At 43.2% G+C, this 20443-nt stretch overlaps 1 protein-coding gene across 1 annotated transcript in view; it reads left to right on the top strand.

Annotated features, from left to right (window-relative positions):
• The first annotated feature begins 6980 nt into the window (after positions 1 to 6980).
• The window catches only part of LOC115128426 (semaphorin-6D-like), a 97418-nt gene continuing 83955 nt past the window's right edge, over positions 6981 to 20443 (top strand). The window contains 1 exon segment of the mRNA XM_065017751.1: positions 6981 to 7159. The gene's annotated coding sequence lies outside the window, so the exon portion shown is untranslated.

Raw genomic sequence — 20443 nt, 5'->3', positions numbered from 1 at the left:
GAAGACATCAAAATAACACATATGGAATCATGTAGTAACCAAAAAAGTGTTAAACAAATTCAAATATATTTTATATTTGAGATTCTTCAAAGTAGCCACCCTTTGCCTTGATGACAGCTTTGCAAACACTTGGCATTCTCTCAACTAGCTTCATGAGGTGGAATGCATTTCACTTAATACGTTTTCCTTGTTAAAAGTTAATTTGTGGAATTGATTTCCTTCTTATTGCGTTTGAGCTAATCAGTTGACAAGGAAGAACAGAAGAAATTCCTATTTGGAAAAGATCAAGTCCATATTATGGCAAGAGCAGCTCAAATAAACAAAGACAGTCCACCATTACTTTTTTGTTTTTTTTGTACCCCTTTTTCGTGGTATCCACGTACGGGCTCGGGAGAGGCAAAGGTTGAAAGTCATGCATCCTCCAATACACACTGCACTGCTTCTTAACACAGCGTGCATCCAACCTCGGAAGCCAGCCGCACCAATGTGTCGGAGGAAACACCATGCACCTGGGAACCTTGGTTAGCGTGCACTGCGCCCGGCCCGCCACAGGACTCACTGGTGCGCGATGAGACAAGGATATCCCTACCGGCCAAACCTTCCCTAACCCGGACGACACTATGCCAATTGTGCGTCGCCCTACAGACCTCCCGGCCATGGCCGGTTACAACAGAGCCTGGGCGTGAACCCATAGTCTCTGGTGGCACAGCTGGCGCTGCAGTACAGCGCCCTTAACCACTGCGCCACCCGGGAGGCTTAGTACATCATTACTTTAAGACGTGAAGGTCAGTCAATCCGGAACATTAAGAACTTTGAACGTTTCTTCAAATACAGTCCCAAGAACCATCAAGTGCTATGATGAAACTGGCTCTCATGAGGACCACCACAGGAAAGGAAGACCCAGAGTTACCTCTGCTGCAGAGGATAAGTTCATTAGAGTTAACTGCATCTCAGATTGCAGCCCAAATAAATGCTTCACATAGTTCGAGTAACAGACACATCTCAACCTCAACTGTTCAGAGGAGACTGTGTGAATCAGGTCTTCATAGGCAAATTGCTGCAAAGAAATCTCTACTAAAGGACACCAATAATAAGAAGAGACTTGATTGGGCCAAGAAACATGAGCATTGGAAATTAGACCGGTGGAAATCTGTCCTTTAGTCTGATGAGTCCAAATTTGAGATTTTTGGTTCTAACTGCCCTGCCTTTGTGAGACGCAGAGTAGGTGAACAGATTATCTCTGCATTGGGGCGGCAGGGTAGCCTAGTGGTTAGATTGTTGGGCTAGTAACTTAAAGGTTGCAAGTTTGAATCCCCAAGCTGAACAAGGTTCTGCCCCTGAACAAGGCAGTTAACCCACTGTTCCTAGGCTGTCATTGAAAATAAGAATTTGTTCTTAACTGACTTGTCTAGTTAAATAAAGGGCAAATAAATGTGTGGTTCCCACCATGAAGCATGAAGCATGGAGGAGGAGGTATGATGGTGTGGGGGTGCTTTGCTGGTGACACTGTTGGTGATTTATTTAGAATTCAAGGCACACTTAATCAGCATGGCTACAGTACCACAGCATTCTGCAGCGATACGCCGTCCCATCTGGTTCGCACTTAGTGGGACTATCATTTTTTTCAAACAGGACAAAGACCCAAAACACACCTCCAGGCTGTGTAAGGGCTATTTGACCAAGAAGTAGAGTGATGGAGTGCTGCATCAGATGACCTGTCCTCCACAACCTAATTGAGATGGTTTGGGATGAGTTGGACCGCAGAGTGAAGAAAAAGCAGCCAACAAGTGCTCAGCATATGTGGGAACTAGTTCAGTACTGTTTGAAAAGCATTCCTCATTCCAGGTGACTACCTCATGAAGCTGGTTGAGAGAATGCCAAGAGTGTGCAAAGCTGTCATCAAGGCAGGCTACTTTGAATAATCCCAATATAAATCATTTTGATTTGTTTAGCACTTTTTTGGTTAGTACATGATTTCATGTGTTATTTCATAGTTTTGATGTATTCACTATTATTCTACAATGTAGAAAATAGTAAAAATAAAGACAAACCCTTGAATGAGTAGGCGTGTCCAAACTTTTGACTGGTACTGTACATCCATTGGTTTGCATGAAGCAGGCAACTATCACCAGGGAATGTATCTGAATTGGGACTGTACTGTTTAAACTTCTTCATTGGGCATTTATCAGTGTAATATAGACATGATACCAAAATGTACCAGAAATAAATAGTTCAGCTAAAATGCAAGTTCATACGAAAAAACTGACAGCTTCGTTAGCCTTATTTAGCTCAGGATGGCTAACGACATTCAAGCACACTGACATCTCTGCTAGGGTGACGGGTGATGGGGGTGGGAGTGGGGGTGGAGTGATCCTGTCCCTCTGATTTGTGGAGAAGGGACTCAAGGGGGCCGTTGGCCAGCGTGATTTAATTCACACCGTGTCACCCTCCGCCTGTGGTCTGTCTGATGTTGTTATTCTGGGGAGCCCAATTCCCTTCTTCTCTCTAGTGTCTGACTGTGTCTTATTTACATTTTAGCCTACAAGTGAGAAGACATGAGGACTGTATTGGGTTAAAGTGGTTCTAAAAGGGTTTGAGGTCGGTTACTGAACAAAGTAATGTCCACAGTCGGTCATGCACGGAAGTCTATGCAGGCTATAGATACTGTGTGTGTGTGTTTCTGTGTGTTTGCTCGTGCAATCCTGTAAAAAAAAAGGTGATGTTTACGCCCTTGACTCCTCTCCACTACCTTTTTGGGTGGGACGTGGGGCAAATCAATTTAGATTTCATTGTAATCCATCTGGGAGTTGTGTGTCACTTCTCTTCTTCGGATTGTGTGACCCTCCCGAAAAATGAATTTGAACCTTCTCCCTGCCTTCTGTTCAAGGCCTCCTCCCGCCTCCCACAGGACAAACAAAGGGACCCATGAAATATTTACTGATTGCTTTCTTATAAACATAGGGATTCGTTTGCAGCCCATGTAGGCCCTCAACGTTCTAAACACATAATTGAGAACATTCATTTCGATGTAGCAGGACCTCGAGGACAGTTGATGAGAATGGAAGTTCCTCTAGGTTCGTAGAGTTGGCTGTTATGTGCTTTAACTTGTGTTCTTCAACACTTAGTAACGTCATTCATTGGGAATAAAGTCAACTGCGTAAACCATAAACCATTGATCTGTTCCAAACCACGTTGATCATGTAGTCATCTATTAATCAATAAACGTACATGTATCTTGATTGATTATATTTATTGGCGCCCTTGTGAATTTAGACAGGAACACTGGTGATTGGTCGCTATCTTTAGGACAACTATAAGGAGGCAGATCATTTCCCCTTGAAAGATCCTCAGAGGGCAAGTGATGCCAGTCGGATGGCAGGGGGGCGGGGCAGATATGCTGCCAACTCTGATGCTCTTGGTCCAGAGAAGCGCTGACTGAGTGACCCACTGCTCAGGGGGAAACTCAGCGTAATTCAGTCTGTCTTCAAGTAATCACCATCTATTCCTACTTAGCAATCCCAGAAGATACAGACAGTGAAGTTACCAAGTTGTTTGGCTCATGATGATCAAGTCCCTTTAGCTGTTTGGCAAAATGCAATGGGGATGTTATTTGTGCAGCTAGATTCTAGTGCCCAGTGTGTGGTGAACATGAAACTCGCCTGTAACATGTTTGGCTGGAGTATATCGGTGCTGTCACCTTCCTTGAGACCTACTGTACTGTCATTCATGGAGTGGGAGAATAGTCTCTTGCTCTGTTGGCTTAGATGGTTGGCTTTGAGTAGCCTGCACTGTTGTGCAGATGGCTCTGAGTTTGAGCATCACTTGATGCAGAACAGAATGCAGTCTATGCATGTTGAGGGCATTTAATTTACTTACTGAATCAACATAAATGATATAAGAAACATGGGGCCAATGCACCACAATGCTGTGTTAGCCTGCTGAGCTAAAGCTAAGGCATTAGCCCAGGGAGCTAACACAAGCCTTCTCAACAAGCAAGGTTACTCATCATCACATGAGCATAGTTCAACGAACCACCTCAGTTACACTAACCAGAAACCAATGTTCGATGCATCATTCACTCTTGGGGTGCTCTACATATGTGGGATGTATTTGTAATGCTTATTATAATATGAGGATGTATTTAGTATTCTTCTGCTTATGAGAATGTCCTGATTTGTTTTAGGAGTGCCCAGCGGCTCCCCCAGGTAACTGTGCAATTATAACCCTGGTAATAGCTTCCCTCATAAAATAGTGCTTTTCTAAATAGACTTTGCAATTATGGCGCTTTAATTGTTAAAATACGGGCCAATTGTAAATACAAATGTACACTACAGGGTTTCAGTTTTTCATTTTCAGAATGCATTCAGATCATCAGATATTTACTCTCTTTCTCTCTCTCTCCCCCTTTCCGGCTGCTGCTGATAGTTTATGGTCTGGTGGCTTTGACGAAACAGTAATTTCTCTCATGTCACTGATATCATTATTGCTGCCTGCAAATGGCTCTCCATCCTTAATGGCACTTGTGTTGAGTTTACACTCACAAACTTGTCCATCAGTCTGAATAACTCAATGATGAAATGGACGCCGATCCTACATGCTTGGGTTAACAAAGCAATACAAACACTGCATCAGTGTCCACATAACAACATGACCTTTTTATGAATAGACAGCACCATGGCGAGAGGAAGGAAAAATAAACATCAGGCTACAGTATAATCATGTAACAGTATAATCATGTAGCTTTGACTTTGACCAAAAAAAAACGATTTCCCATGATGCAACAATTTTCATAACAAATAGGCCTATAATTTAAAGAATGTGGCTCATGTTAATAAAAAAAAAAGAGGTATTTTTCTCACTCTGGATAAACCCATTGCGTCTTTACTCCCTGTATAAAACGGCATTTAATTTGAATGAATAACTTTTGTTGAAATTTAACGGCCGACTTTGAATGACACAATGTGGGTTCAGCACGCGGCTATTTCTTGCTGTTTCACCAGAGGTTGTTGTGAAATGGAAAACGGCGGTTGCAGGAAAATTCACCGGGGATGTTGGGACATTGATCTCCGAGATTGAAATGTGAGTTGAGCGGTGTGCTCGAAATGCTTTGATTGCTGGCAAAGCAATGTTTGGACTATAGCTTAAAATGTAGAATAATAACACTTAATGACTTAGTTCGCAAGGTGAGTGCCTAAGTGTTTGATCAGAACCCTCCAAGTGAGACTGTGTAATGTCTCACATATATTAATGATATAGGGAGAGAACGCGTTATGGTCAAAGTAGACCGGATTTGTATTTGATCCATAGAGAAGTGAGAAAGCCATAGCAAACTCTATGCAATGCACAACTAGGCATTTTTCTTTTCCCTAATATTGTTGCTGGTTATTCCTACTTGCTTGCGACTATGCTTATCCTTATATCAAAATAAGATGATATGGTATATCATAAACTCAGCAAAAAAAGAAACGTCCCTATTTCAGGACCCTGTCTTTCAAAGATAATTAGTAAAAATCCAAATAACTTCACAGATCTTCATTGTAAAGGGTTTAAACACTGTTTCCCATGCTTAAGACACTAACATCTTACAGACGGTAGGCAATTAAGGTCACAGTTATGAAAACTTAGGACACTAAAGAGGCCTTTCTACTGACTCTGAAAAACACCAAAAGACAGATGCCCAGGGTCCCTGCTCATCTGTGTGAATGTGCCTTAGGCATGCTGCAAGCAGGCATGAGGACTGCAGATGTGGGCAGGGAAATAAATTGCCATTTCCATACTGTGAGACGCCTAAGACCGCGCTACAGGGAGACATGATGGACAGCTGATCGTCCTCGCAGTGGCAGACCAAATGTAACAACACCTGCACAGGATTGGTACATCTGAACATCACACCTGCGGGACAGGTACAGGATGGCAACAACAACTGCCCAAGTTATCGTTTATCATAGAGGAATGTGCGTTACACTGAGGCCTGTACTCTGGAGCGGGATCGATTTGGAGGTGGAGAGTTCGTCATGGTCTGGGGCGGTGTGTCACAGCATCATCGGACTGAGCTTGTTGCCATTGCAGGCAATCTCAACGCTGTGCATTACAGGGAAGACATCCTCCTCCCTCATGTGGTAGCCTTCCTGCAGGCTCATCCTGACATGACCCTCCAGCATGACAATGCCACCAGCCATACTGCTCGCTCTGTGCGTGATTTCCTGCAAGACAGGAATGTCAGTGTTCTGCCATGGCCATGGAAGATTCCGGATCTCAATCCCATTGAGCACGTCTGGGACCTGTTGGATCGGAGGGTGAGGGCTAGGGCCATTCCCCCCAGAAATGTCCGGGAACTTGCAGGTGCCTTGGTGGAAGAGTGGGGTAACATCTCACAGCAATAACTGGCAAATCTGGTGCAGTACATGAGGACGAGATGCACTGCAGTTATTAATGCAGCTGGTGGCCACACCAGATACTGACTGTTACTATTTTGACCCCCCCTTTGTTCACGGACACATTATTCCATTTCTGTTAGTCGCACGTCTCTGAAACTTGTTCAGTTTATGTCTCAGTTGTTGAATCTTGTTATGTTCATACAAATATTTACACATTAAGTTTGATGAAAATAAACGCAGTTGACAGTGAGTGGAAGTTTATTTTTTTGCTAAGTTTAGTTTATAGTACATATCTATAATAAGATGCTTCATGTTTGCCTTAATATTTGACGTAATTCTTACCAAACGTTGCTTTTTTGTGTGTCAACAATTAGACATTTTAATTAAGTGTTAAAAAGAAAAGTGGGGGGAAAAAAGCTCAGAGAATATTTTTATGCTTACAGTCTGGACTGGAGTCCAAAATCTGGACCATGGTTTGAACGGGGTGGGAGGTGCCACCTGCATCGTCTACCGTGCTGCGCCCCCTAATTGGTCGTAAAGGTTCTTTCATGCAAACGAGGAGGGTGTGTCCTGGGCGAGACCACAGCAGCGCGTCTGGGAAGGTCTTCCGCTGCTTTAGTGTATGTAGTGAATGCAAACACAACAGCGTGCGTTCTGGGAATTACGACGTTCTAAGAGTGAAATAGTGATTATTTTCTGAATGTTCCCTCTTCGTCGATACACTTGCTGGAATTTTGGATTATTTCTCTCGGAAATATTTAGCGGGATTAATTTGTGAGAAGGTAAATTCTGTGTTGTCGCCCCTGTGCGGTGTGTGTCGCTTACAATCTGTGTCTGCTCGCTCTGTACATTTCGCTTGGTTCAAATGTTTGAACGATCGGTCCTCATGCAGAACATATGTTGTGGGTTCTGTGTTTTCTGTCTTTGCAAACCCACTGAACTGAATTTACGAACTAAAATGTTGAAAACCTTCAACCCACGGCGCTCTGGTTTGACACGTCTGACATATCAATCCAAGTGAGACTGTCACACAAGGTGTCAAATAAAAATGTGAATGAGAAAAACATTGCATTTATTCTAGTGTCCGGTTTTTGTAGCTTGCAACCTTTCATTTTAAGCTATATGATAGCCTATTTTATTAGTTTAGTGTTTTCCAAGTCGTGTACATCTTTATTCTAGGGCACTTGATGACTTTCCAGATTGATGGTCACTCTTGTAGTTTGTGATTATAATGTATGTACAATTCTTTGCCCAGCTATTCAAGTTTTATAGGGTGCGGGGTCGTAGGTATGGTTGCCCACAAAGGTGTGCCCCGTCATTGTACCCCAAGTCATCAATGAATATCGATGGGGACAACTTCTAAGGATTGTCAGTGTATGACAAACATCATTTACAAAAATATCGAATGCGTCAGGGATGTAAAGTTGCCTAAGCCTATAAAGTCGTCAACTTGAAGTGACATATCACCCTACATATAATTGGTGTGTATTGTAGCCAATAATCATTCATTCTATTGAGGCTTTCAAAGTTATCATATCAGTTACGAAATGCTTTGTTCAGGCTGTGTAAATTGTGTACCTGTTTCTTCAACAAAAAAAACAAATGTCATGATCTAATCATAGAATACCATTTAGAATAATCTTCTCACTTAATGTTTGTAATAAAAATCATGTTTCAACACAGAGGGGGCGTTGTAAAAATGATATTACATGACGATCATTGAAATATTTTCTGCTAAACCAACGGTTGTCATTGCCTGTTATTTCCCCTGAAATCTCTGCCGCGGGACTCGCCTTTTGTCCTAATCCGTTTCTCTCACCGTACTGGTTTACAATCAAAACCCGGATTTAGCGATTTAAATCCAGTCTGGCCATCTGCAGTTGCCTGCGAAAACAGTCTAAATTAGCACGTTTTATGCTTTTATTCAAACAAAGCCTTTACGCAATAACAGATTGTATGACACACGTTTTGGCAGATATAGGGCAATATAATCGAAGTTGCTTGCTCTCTTCAGGTGGTTAATTGCCTTGCGTGCATTGTCTTTTCCTCAAATCTTTTGTCCGTCTTTTGTTATCGTGCAATTATGCCAATGCTTCATGTCCTCCCTCTTTGTATTTGGGAATAGGCCTATATAGATCTTATGCAATTGTAACATGGAAAGACTTATTACAAGCTCAACAAAGTTCCGTGAAAATGAAGTAGGCAGCAGGCTGTTAACTGAATGCTCACTCGCACAGAATTCCGCAGTTGGCAACCTGAAGTGCAAGAGAAACGTTCTCTATTGACAGAGCCATCTGAAACATTTATGCACTGTTAAAATTGTATAAGATATTTAAGGCTTCAATGCACACAGTGTATAGGACAGGCTACTGTAATCGACCACACTTCCCCACTCTCTGGAGGAGAGAGCTATCGTGTGTCAACCCCACGTTTTTCCATCATATCTCACCTCAGTTTAGCCATCATATATCTCACCTCGGCAGGATGTTGTGTTGGAGCCTGCAGACTGATGTGTATGTGCGACTTATACAGTGACATTTGGGGGTCTCTTTTTGAATGGGACCATCCCATCTGGGCGTAATAGTAAAGGCAAACTGTAAAAACGTGGCATAAACACAACCAGTCATGTTTTCATCTGATTGTCAAACAAATCCCTTCAACAAAAATAAGTTACCTGTGCAAGTTCGTCCACTCAAATAATTCAAACAGTGCTCTCTGTGCACACGCCTTTTGATGAATGAAAAGAGGCACCGTTTTACAGAACACAGTGACATTCGGCGAGTATCTCGTAGCCCGAATGAATTGACGCGTCTTGCTGACACATTGACCTTTTTTGTAAAAAGAAAAGTAAAAACCTGAAAAGGGACTGAAATACGGGACCGGGATGATGGGTGCAGCCACATGGAAATAATACAAATATAAAAACCGACTGATGTGGGGGTGTTAGTTTAATTTGGAATAAGATTTTATTTTAATATTTACCGCTGTTGCAGTAAATTGCATTATTTAGAAGTTTGACTTTTCTAGCATTTAGGGGAGGGTCATATTTCATTCAAGGGGGGTTTAGACCCCCTGCCCCCTGGTAATTTGCACTCTGTGTGTATGTCAATGTAAGCACACGTTCACTTTTTGCATGCATATGTATTCGCTGTGGGCGTGTGTCACGTGTTGCATGACTGACGAAGTCACTGATGCTGTGAATAGGTGACCTCGCTCTAGGAAAATCACTCCATCCCTGCCACATCCTACCACACACGTCTTTCTCTCTAGGCCTCTACCCACCATCACAGTAGACCGTGTGTGTGTGTGTGTGTGTGTGTGTGTGTGTGTGTGTGTGTGTGTGTGTCAACCAGGCAGTTGATTTGTAGATCACTGAATCCGTGTTACAAACAGCTGATCTATCTGAACTGAAGCCAGTTTTCTGGTACGCGCTCTCGGTTTTGGCGACAGCCTTAATTGACTAACTGATAATAAGGAGTTTGGGTTCACAACCTAAGGGGCATCGTTAGCTGGCGCCACAACAAAAGCCTCGGTGTCATCGGCCTACATCTCTTTTAACTATTTTTTTTTTTTTTTACAAAGGAAAACGAGCCTCATTGTTTTGCCTCACTTAAAATAGAACTCAAATGTGAGCGCTGTCTTTAGTCGGTGTTATGTTGATGCCTTTCCCCCTTAGTGAGAGTCGTATCTTTAGCCTGTTGGCTTCATTAATTTCAACACCTATCTATCTCGCTGGGAATTGTTCGTTTTTTTTTCTTGAACTATGACACATCTGCTTGTGTATAATGTTTAAATCTATTCAGTGGGCTTTTGTTGACATACGTTTTCATATCGTTGGACCGGGTTGTGTATGTGGCTGGACTTGAGCACACAGATCATGCCATATTCTGTCTATGCTGATTTTAAAACATGGCTTCGACAAAGTTTGAAAAACATCAGTACTGCATTGAATGCGTTTGCACTTACACAAAGTCTAGGCCTAATCAGCATGGAACCCCTACAGTGTTTTGTCAATGTGGTTATAAAAGCATTAAAATGCACAGTTGTATCTGCCAGCTTGAATTTCCAGCACACAACTCCCAACAGGTTTATCTCAGCTTGGATGTGAAACCACCCCTCTGTGCTGAGTGCAACAGTCTGTACATCACCTTGGGATGTCATCGCTGTTTTCATAGTGGCACTATTGTCTGTATAGTGCAGTGTCTTTTTATTTTGGCTGGGACATCCACACTTGTGGACACTAGCTCTCTGACACACCATCTGTCTCCCCGACCACTGGGCTGCACTGCCGTCTCCCCGTCGCTCTGCTGTGACTGAGGGTGACACAGTGGGAGTGGTGAGGTCATGGTTGGAGAACCGTAGCACCATGACAGGGGAACTGTCTCTAGCCAGTTTTGAGATGAGGGAATTAGAAGAGCAGGATGTGGGAAGTTCTCCGTGGGAAGCTGAGGATGCTTCCGATGAGAATGGGTGTGTGTGTGTGTTCTTGAGGGTGAAAGAGAGAGCAATGCTTGTGTTGGATTTGATTCATGGCGTGGATAGTTTGGGTGAGTAGCCAGTGTGGTCACTAACAAGTGAACATATGCCTGTGTGATTGTCATTCCGCCTGTTGTGTGGTTGCTTTGTGTGCGTGTGTCTTTTTGGCCTAATATCTGTATCAGTCTAACGTCTAGTCTGTTGCTCCACTCTGTAGCTCCAGAGGATTTGGAAAAGATCCACTTCCTTTGTTTGTCAATACTAATCTCTCCATTCACCAGCCGGGTTGGGTTCTGCTTGCCAGCCGTGATGGCTTCCATTGACCCTGCCCTCGTAGCTTTTTTTATTTTGCCCAAAGATTGTGTCCCGCTCACTGATGGGCCTGCAGATGCTGAAGCACCCTGGGAAATGGTCAGTTTTGTCCAGGGTGTGATTATTCCCCCCCCCCTGGCTGTCTCTGTCCAGACATTGGCTGCTGAATTATGTGTCGCCGGTGGAGAGGTCCTCAAAGGTCTGTTGCGCCTAATGCCCCCAGAGGTAATGAGCGCTGAAATAGCCTTCCCCCTCAGGTGCCTCTAGTCTCTGCGCTACGTTCCTTATTACTTCATGTTTTCTCCTCTGTCTCCTTTCCTCTCTTCTCAAATGATGGGGGGGGATAGATAGTTACAGTGCCTTCAGAAAGTATTCATACCCCTTGCATTTTCTACATTTTGTTACAGCCTGAATTAAAAATGGATTAAATAAATCTTTTTTATCCATCTACGCACAAAACCCCATAATGAAAACATGCTTTTAGAAATTTTTGCAAATGTATCTTGGGTATCAGCTTTGCTCATTTGGATTTGGGGATTTTTCTCTATTTCTTTGCAGATTTTCTCAAGCTCTGTTAAATTAGATGGGGAGTGGTGGTGAACAGCAATCTTCAAGTCTTTCCACAGATTTTGATGGGATTCATATCTGGGCTTTTGCTGGGCCACTCAAGGACTTTCACATTCTTGTTCTGAAGCCATTCCAGCATTGCTTTGGCAGTTTGGTTGGGGTCATTGTCCTGTTGGAATGTAAATCTTTGCCACAGTCTTAAGTTTGTTTGTACTCTGAAGCAGGTTCTCATCAAGACCTGTTTGGTTCCATTCATTGTTCCCTGTCTTACTAGTCTCCTAGTCCCTGCCACTGAAAAGCATCCCCATAGCACAAAACTAATTTGAATTCAGGCTGTAACACAACAAAATATGGAATAAGTCAAAAGGTACGAATAGGTTATGAAGGCACTTTACATATTGCAATATTATTTTGGACAATAATTATAAAGATACTTTGACTCCAAGTACCGATTTGTAAAATACGTTTTTTTTTTAGCTAGGTAGCTTTAGCTAGCGCTAGTTGGCTGTACCTGCGCTAAAACAGCTGTATTTTTCATCCTAAAGCTTGTTCACCATCTTATTAAATAGTGATCCAACATGTTTTCCATGACTGTCCAGGACACATTTTCTCATGCTTTCTGCAGCAGACATGTAATGAGCAACGTTTGGAACATCAAATTGCAATACATGTTGCTTATCGTGAATTCCCTGGTATTTCCCAGCCCTACTCTTCTCACCCATATACTTTTCTCTCTCCTCTCTTCCCCTCTCCTCGTCTCTTCTCATCTTTTCTTCTCTTTTGTACCTCCAGCTTTTCAAACGTTCCCCCACATATTCCTCACCTTTTCACTCTCCCCTATTGCGCTGTTGTTGGTTCTATCCACACCGTTTCATAACACTATCTTTACTGCATCACGTGGGAGGAACATAAAACCAGGTCTTTTATGGTGTTTTGCTGTTTTAGGGCTGTATTTGGTAAGAGACTATGTTGAGGCGAGGTGATTAGTTTTCCCAATTCGGAAGCAACGGGTCTCTTATGCCCAGTTTGAAGTCATGTCGGAGTATATAAAAACCATGAAGCAATTGCCTCCTGTGCAAATGAAGGATCTGTGAAATGCTGTAGCAGTCGTCATTGTCAGGGGGGGGTTTTGGTTGACGCCTCGTATTGTAGCTCAGCGGTAATCCCAGCATGCTCGTGTAGACTCCCCATGATCCTCCCTGCTGCTCCTGATTAAAAAAATGTCAGCAAATCTTTCGAAAAGACTCCTTTCACAGTTTCCGGCTCGGTAGCTAGCTTTGGCCTAATGTTACCATCCATGAACCCAGCACACTCTCCCCAAATGACTTAATTGTCAACACATCCCCTCCATACAAGCTCTTATTTGCTGAGCGCCTTTAGAAAGCGTCAGACTTTTGAAGCCGGGTCCAGTTTTTCATTATGAATGAGGTTCAAAGGGGCTTGGGGCTGCTTGTGCCAAATTTATCGCTATCCCATTCACTTAATGATAGTGCATGTCTTTCCTCCTTCCATTGATTAGATGTTGGCATATAAAATGGCTGAAGAGTCCTTTCTGCGGCTGGCCTGCTTCAAGGGAGATTGGGGTGTCGCTAAATCAGGTTAATGGTTGATGGTGTCTGCCTATATGCAGCACAGACTGTTTTATGAGCTTGTTTGGTAAGGCGTGGCGATAAAACAAGACATTGCTTGGAGGAACGCATTTTCTGTAGGGGTGTTTTTGTTCTGTGCGTGCCCTGTTACTACGCTGGTACTCGCTTAAAGCTGCGATATGTTACTTTTTGGGTGACCTGAGCAAATTCACATAGAGATGTGTGTTATAGATCTCGCAATCGGTTTTGAAAGCAAGTCTAAGAAGCGGTAGATCTGTTCTGTGTGCTATTTCTATGCATCCCGTTCTTAAGTTTTGCTTTCGCATATTTTACTTTTGGTTTTGTACATTTGGGCCAGTAATCGAATCCCCGAGCTGACAAGGTAAAAAAAAACTGTTGTGGTTAACCCACTGTTCCCCGGGCGCCGAAGACGTGGATGTCGATTAAGGCAGCCCCCCGCACCTCTGATTCAGAGGGGTTGGGTTAAATACGGAAGAAACATTTCAGTTGAAGGTATTCAGTTGTACAACTATCCCCCCTTTCCCTTTACCAGTTGAAAATACAATATTTTTGGTTATGGGAAATATATCACAGTGGTTTAGATGGTACAATGATTATCTACACTATACTTTCTTGTTTTGTCACAAACTGAAATTAGACTAACTATTCAAATTGTATTAACCAGAAAATGGCATCGTGCATCTTTTAAAAATCATTTCCGCTGAGATTTGTAGATGTAGGCTGCCAGAGTTATCATCTTCTTTCTTCTTGCGAGCCCTCTTTTTTTCCCCCACTTTCTTGCTCCTGTTTTTTTTTTTTTTTCTCGCCGCATTGCTTGTTTGCTTGCTTGAAGTTGAAGTGCAGGTGCTGGCAAACACAACAGTCAAAATTCCTTAGCTCAAGCGTTCCAGGAATGTAAAAGTATAAGGAAGCAAAGTGGGGTGAAGGGAGGGAGGGGGAAGAAAGATCCCGCAGAATTCCTAAGTGTGCCAAAATGGGTCTGTTTGACAGAGGGGAGAGAAAGGGGGAGGAAGAGAGGGAAAGTGAGGGAGGGAGGGGAGGAGCCACGCTGAAGAAGGCTTGAGAGGCCACGGACGCTCAAGATCTTTAACTTTGTCCCAGTCCGATGAGGCTGGAGAGAAGTCCAAAAAAGGAGAAGAAAGAGCTTTCCAAAACGTACAGCTGCAAGCTGTCTCTTCCAAGCACTTAAAACGTTGCTTGGCTTTGTGCAACACATGGAGCTGGGTGAAAAATCTGGTCTCTGTAAGTGTTCCAAGGGCTCTCTATGGCAATTAATGGAACAATAATTACAGTAGCGCGGTTAGACAACGGAGAAATTGATGATTTGGTGCTGCTAATTTGCCGGCTGATGTCATTTTCGAAAATGATTTCTGTAATCAGGTTGAGAGATGAAATGAGGCAGAAAATGAAAGGAACCAGATATTGGATTTCAGAGCTGTTCAGTGGGTTTCATATTCATTCATTGCTCCCCTACAGTACCTCCTCAATCCTTACCAGCATGTGTTGCACATCACCTCAAGGACTGTTTCATTCGCTGGTCCAGTTTCAATCCATCTTTAGCAAATAATCGCGTCACCAGTAAGAGATGGAACGGCAGTTGAAAGCCTGGCGACTGGAAGGAAGACAGGAAGCAGGTGACAGATGGAGTGTTCCATATCCTCTTCTCTCTCTCTCTCTAGCTCAGGCTGGACCAGAACCAAACATCTGGTTTGTCTCCTAGGACTTGGTGGTTTGGGCAGTGTGGGTTATATGCGGAGAGAGGAGACTGACTGGTGTTCAGGCTTCGGTTTGGAAAAAGGGTCTATATTTAAACCTGGGAGTGTGTGAAGGGGGACAAAGGTCAGGGGGTACAGGGCGGTTGCAAAGGGGGGTTGAAGCATTGCCTGTCCCAAACCCCCCCTAAACCCTAAACTATTTTCCCCTGTGTTCATATTTGGGAAAAGACAAAGAGAAATAACCAAGGAGAGAGAGAGATGTAGAGTTTGTCAACGCCAGTGGTGTGCTGATGGACAAAGGGAGGCTCATTCTGTGAGAGATGATGACGCATAGCTGGAAGAGGGAGAAAGGGAGAGTGATTTTGCTAGCTCTGGATTTCAACGATGGTAAACATCATTGCCATTATTTCACCTGGAAGCAGCTTGTCGGTCTCAGGTTCAGACATTCACAACCTGTTTGTTAATGGTGGTTGCATGCTCAAATTGATGATGGTAATTTGCTGATTGACCTAATGCTTTTAACTTCACAGTATTCCCTAAATATCTATCTCTGGCTCTGTGATGTCACCCTTCTGGGCCTGACTGCAGTGAATAATGGGTCGATCATATCAGTAGAAGGGAAACCATTAAATAGAGGGCGAGATTGACAGAGCGAGAGAAGGGGGAGAAAGAGCGCTTTGAGGGAGAAATAAGGAAGGAAGGACAGAGAGGAATTCACATTGTTTTTGTTCTTAAGAGAGTATATTCAGAATAAACTCTCCCCTTTTACTATGCCAGGAAGTTGGCAGATGTAAATGTTGCCCTATGACCAAAAGGGTCAAAGTCTTTGTGTGTGGCACCTTTTTAATACAATGTCTCGTCTTTAAAATTGTATGGAGGATGAATCCAGGGAATAAATTGAGCAAGCAGAAATACTACTCACGTCACAAGGAGCAGTACAAGGCCATAAAAATGAACTAACCTCAGGGAAATACAACAGGCAATCGAACAATAAGACTTGACTGGTTCGGTGAATGCTCTTTGAAGTGTCAAGGTGGGTATGGCAGTTACAACGTAGGGTTTAGCCCATCGGCCGTTGTCACGTTTTAATGTAAAACATTTTCCAAAATGTTAAAAGACAACTCAAATGTCTTACGGGGAAATAATAGTCCTAATAAATTGCGACAGAATACACTTTAATACAAATCATTAGTTTTAGAAGTAGTACTAAGTTCACTCCGGTTATTTTGAAATGAAAATGATGGTCCAAATCATGGCTCCATCCTTCCATACACGGAGCGTAATGTTCTTAATTAACAGTTAGCGCTAACGTCTGCCTCTTTCCATACACTCTTGGCTGTTTCCGAGTCATTGGGGTAGATGGCTGTATTGGTTTAGCAGAGCTTTGATTTCCCTGCCAGTATGAAAATCAATGTTCGGCGGGGCCAGTGTCTTTTATGGCCTAGATTAGCATGATAATGTCAGAGTAGCGGGAGTAGCTAATCAGATTCTCGTGGTGCTCGTGCAGCTAATATCGTACGAAACACACCATTAGTGGAGAATGATTTTCCGCCAATCCCCCACCCTTCAATTATTTTAACTAGCTTCTTGGAAAGATGTGCCAGAAATGGGAAACAGTATGGGGTAAGCGGAGATGGAGAGCTTATGGAAGACTGCCTCAAACCGCTATATGCTGTTACCCGCTGTGTTTTTCTATTACTCTAAACCTCTATGGAGGCTGGTCGCTCAGGAGCACGTGGCGTGGGTCTGGGCTCATGTTTGTCTGACTGAAGTGAGTCTGGTTTGGGCTAAAGTGAACCAGAATGGACAATAGTCTACAGTGGCTTGTTCTTGTCTCGTTCCTTCATCTGCACTGATCTGAAAAACAAAACGAGTCGGCCATTTTAGACTATTGAGGTACAACCATGGAGGCAGATGTGACTTCAAAAAAGCTCAGGTTTCTAGAACCAATCTGTTATTGGCCAAGTTAGTTTGATAGAGACTGTCCAGATATGAGCTTAGATGGCCTGAACGGACAAAGCTGACCTCTGATCTGACGTGTTGGGGGAAAGATTACAGCGTACTTTGTGCCTTCTGTTGACTGATGGAGAAGAGTCACTTTGATTCCTTTCTGAGCAAGTTGTCAAGACAGTCTGATTGAGCTGCTCTGCTCTGACACACTAACCAACCAACCAACCACACACACACACACACACACACACACACACAGAAGAAAAATCACTTTTCCACCATAGGGCATCCGCACCGTGCTGGGTCAGCTAGGTCATGAAGCAAGGAGGGGGGACGAGTGATCTGTACGTGGCCCAAATGGAACGTCGCGATTTTATCCACGTCCCACAGTGTTTCCTGAAACACGGAAGAGGGTCTTCTATGGCTCCCGCTGTGGTTTAGACGATACAAAGCCATATTTGATAGCAACTCCTTTTTGGTGTGCGAAAAGTTCTGATACGCTCATGGAATATGTTACTCTGTAACTGCTGTAGGAGCTCACTCTGTGCCCCTGGTTTGTAGCTGTCCCTATTAGTGCCGCGCGGTATACTGAAACTTCTGTACTTTTCCCGATACAAACGAAAAACACATTTGGTACCAGAATATTTGTTACGTTCGGTACTTCTATCAAATGTGCCTCGCGGGATGGAGAGGTTCAAGTCTATCAGCGCAGCCCCTTTTTTTATAGCGAGAAGAGCAAATAGCCTGATCCACTGACTCATTCATTGCTCGAGCTGTCGGGCCTACATTATTAGCTCCCCTCATACTGCACAGAGGTTAACACACCTGAATAATGCAACGCAGCATGTTGAAACGGTTCATTACTGTTCACAACACAATGTCCACAGAACACTTGCATCGCAAGTCGATACCTGTAGATTCCAGCTAGCCTTTTTTGCTAGCTAACAGCTGAATTCACTACCCTCGTACTTTGTTTGTGACGCCATAATGAAAAATATGCACATTTCAAAGCTGATTGTCACCAAAAACGTTATTAATTCGAGACGTCTCCCTTCACCACCAAAAACGAATTCACTTCCCTCGCCTCCCATCTGGTTTCCACGAGATTTCATAGCCACAAAGTCAGAGTCCATAGCCACGTTCTGCCTTGTGAACGGCATCATTACTTTCTTAAAGAGACAGCACGCGCTTTTGTAAAAGAGAGTGCTTCTTCTATGCAAATGTTGATCAGTACAGAAAATGTTACATAATGTTCAAATGTGATGATATATATAACTCAAAATATGCCTAATGATTGAACAGAGCAGTAGCTGTGTTTCTGTCTGGGTCAAGTGCAATTCTGTGACTTTGGCTAATATGTCTTATTCTTTTTTAGCTGTGGTATTGTTTGGTATTGAGTATACATTGTATTGTGATACTCAACCTGATATTGGTGTCAAAATTCTAGTATCATGACAACACTAGGGAATATGGTTCCATTTCTGTCCAGAGGCGCCTGTCTGGCACATGAGTCAACTATGTGGGTTTATCGTCAGGCCCTGACGTCTCTTTGACGTCTCTCTCCTTTTCTGCCTCTTTCTACTTTCTCTGTTCTCTCTAGGCTTTTCTCTCTCTCTTTGCTTGTTTTTTTCCTTATTTCGCTCGCTCTCGCTCTCTCAGGGCATACCTAGGTAAACTCTTGTCTAGGCGAGAGGAGGTTGTGGTATGTTGAAAAGCTGAAGAGCCTCTCTGTCTGTAGTCAGGTGTTAGATTGGGCTGGTGATGAGGGAGTTGGATTGAGTTCACATGAGGCAAGGCTACGCTGTTCATTATCTCACAATCCTCTGGGATGGGGGTGGAGAAAGCGTCTGTAGAAAACAAGTTGCTTTGTCCTTCAGTCCAGCATGGGCAAGGCAAGGCATCTCTCTTTCTCTTTCGTCCTCTCTCTCTAAAATTCAATCTGCGTTAATGGCATGAATGACGAGATCGATGTTGCCAAAGAGAAGTGATATACAGTAAATGACAATTATAAAAACAGCGAGAGCAATAAGATTAGACGCTATAATACTAAAGATATGTACAGTACCAGTTTCACCTGGAATGCTTTTCCAACAGTCTTGAAGAAGTTCCCACATATGCTGAGCACTTGTTGGCTGCTTTTCCTTCACTCTGCCGTCCAACTCATCCCAAACCATCTCAGTTGGGTTGAGGTCGGGTGATTGTGGAGGCCAGGTCATCTGATGCAGCACTCCATCACTCTCCTTCTTGGTCAAATAGCCGTTACACAGCCTAGAGGTGTGTTGAGTCATTGTCCTATTGAAAAACAAATGATAGTCCCACTAAGCGCAAACCAGATGGGACGGCGTATCGCTGCAGAATGCTGTGGTAGCCATGCTGGTTAAGTGTGCCTTGAATTCTAAATAAATCACTGACAGCTTTACGGTGGGAACCACACATGCAAAGATCGTCCGTTCACTTACTCTACAATGTAGAAAATAGTACAAAGAATGAAAAACCCTTGAAATAGTAGGTGTGTCCAAAATGTTCACTGGTACTGTATATAATCAAATAAATATCCAATACAGAAATGTAATAACGGTCTACCTTCAGAATCATTCTTTCTCTCATTCTCTCACGGTCTCCTTTTTTTCCCTCTTGCTCTCCCTCCCCTCTGAATTTGAAATGCTACTGTTCAACCAGTGGCTCTCTGAAATGTCAAGGGGGTCATCGGCAAATTGTATCATGTAGCTGATGATGAAATTCAGAGATGAGGTCAACTGCAACCTTTTCCTGGCCTCTGGAACTTCAATTTCACACTTTCTAACCTATTCGATCTCGTTCGAGGGGTATAAAGCTCATTTCCCCAACAGAAGTAGCCTATTATCACGTCAGTCAGATATAAAGGGCTAATTGGAATATTAGTTTGGTGGCTAATATTGTATTTTTGTCAAATAAAATAGGTTTGAGGTTCGATTTTTATTTTTTCTCCCAAGATTAACAGGACTTTTCCTCACTTTGGGTTCATTCTGATTTTGAACGGGACACGCAAGACGTATTGGATCTTGAACATCCTTTCAAATGTTACATTTAAGGCCATCTCATTCTTTGGTCGTCTGGGTTCCTAGTCTGAAGTCTTTTTTGGTGTCTGCAGAACACTCTACACTAAGACCATCAGGGTCTTGTCGGGACACAGGTGGTCGACTATTCCTTTTCACCAAGGTGATGTCAGAAATCACCCTTGGATACCCTGTCTTTCTCCCCTCCCCCTCCCCCCAAGGTCAGCATCTGTTTGATTAATCGCTCATTCCCTAACGGGGACATCTTAGCTATTCATCATCTTGGATCAAGCACCAGGAGACTGGGTCAGGGTAGGGTATGAGAAGCAGGAATCCTGATAGTCACACGTAGGCCTACTCCTTGTACTCTCGGCTCTATTGAATGACGAGTACGTTTAAAT

Source organism: Oncorhynchus nerka, linkage group LG4, assembly GCF_034236695.1.
Source record: "Oncorhynchus nerka isolate Pitt River linkage group LG4, Oner_Uvic_2.0, whole genome shotgun sequence".
In the NCBI taxonomy this organism is placed as follows: domain Eukaryota; kingdom Metazoa; phylum Chordata; class Actinopteri; order Salmoniformes; family Salmonidae; genus Oncorhynchus; species Oncorhynchus nerka.
The sequence above is the reverse complement of the archived record's forward strand: the minus strand, read 5'-3'. Positions and strand labels throughout refer to the sequence as shown.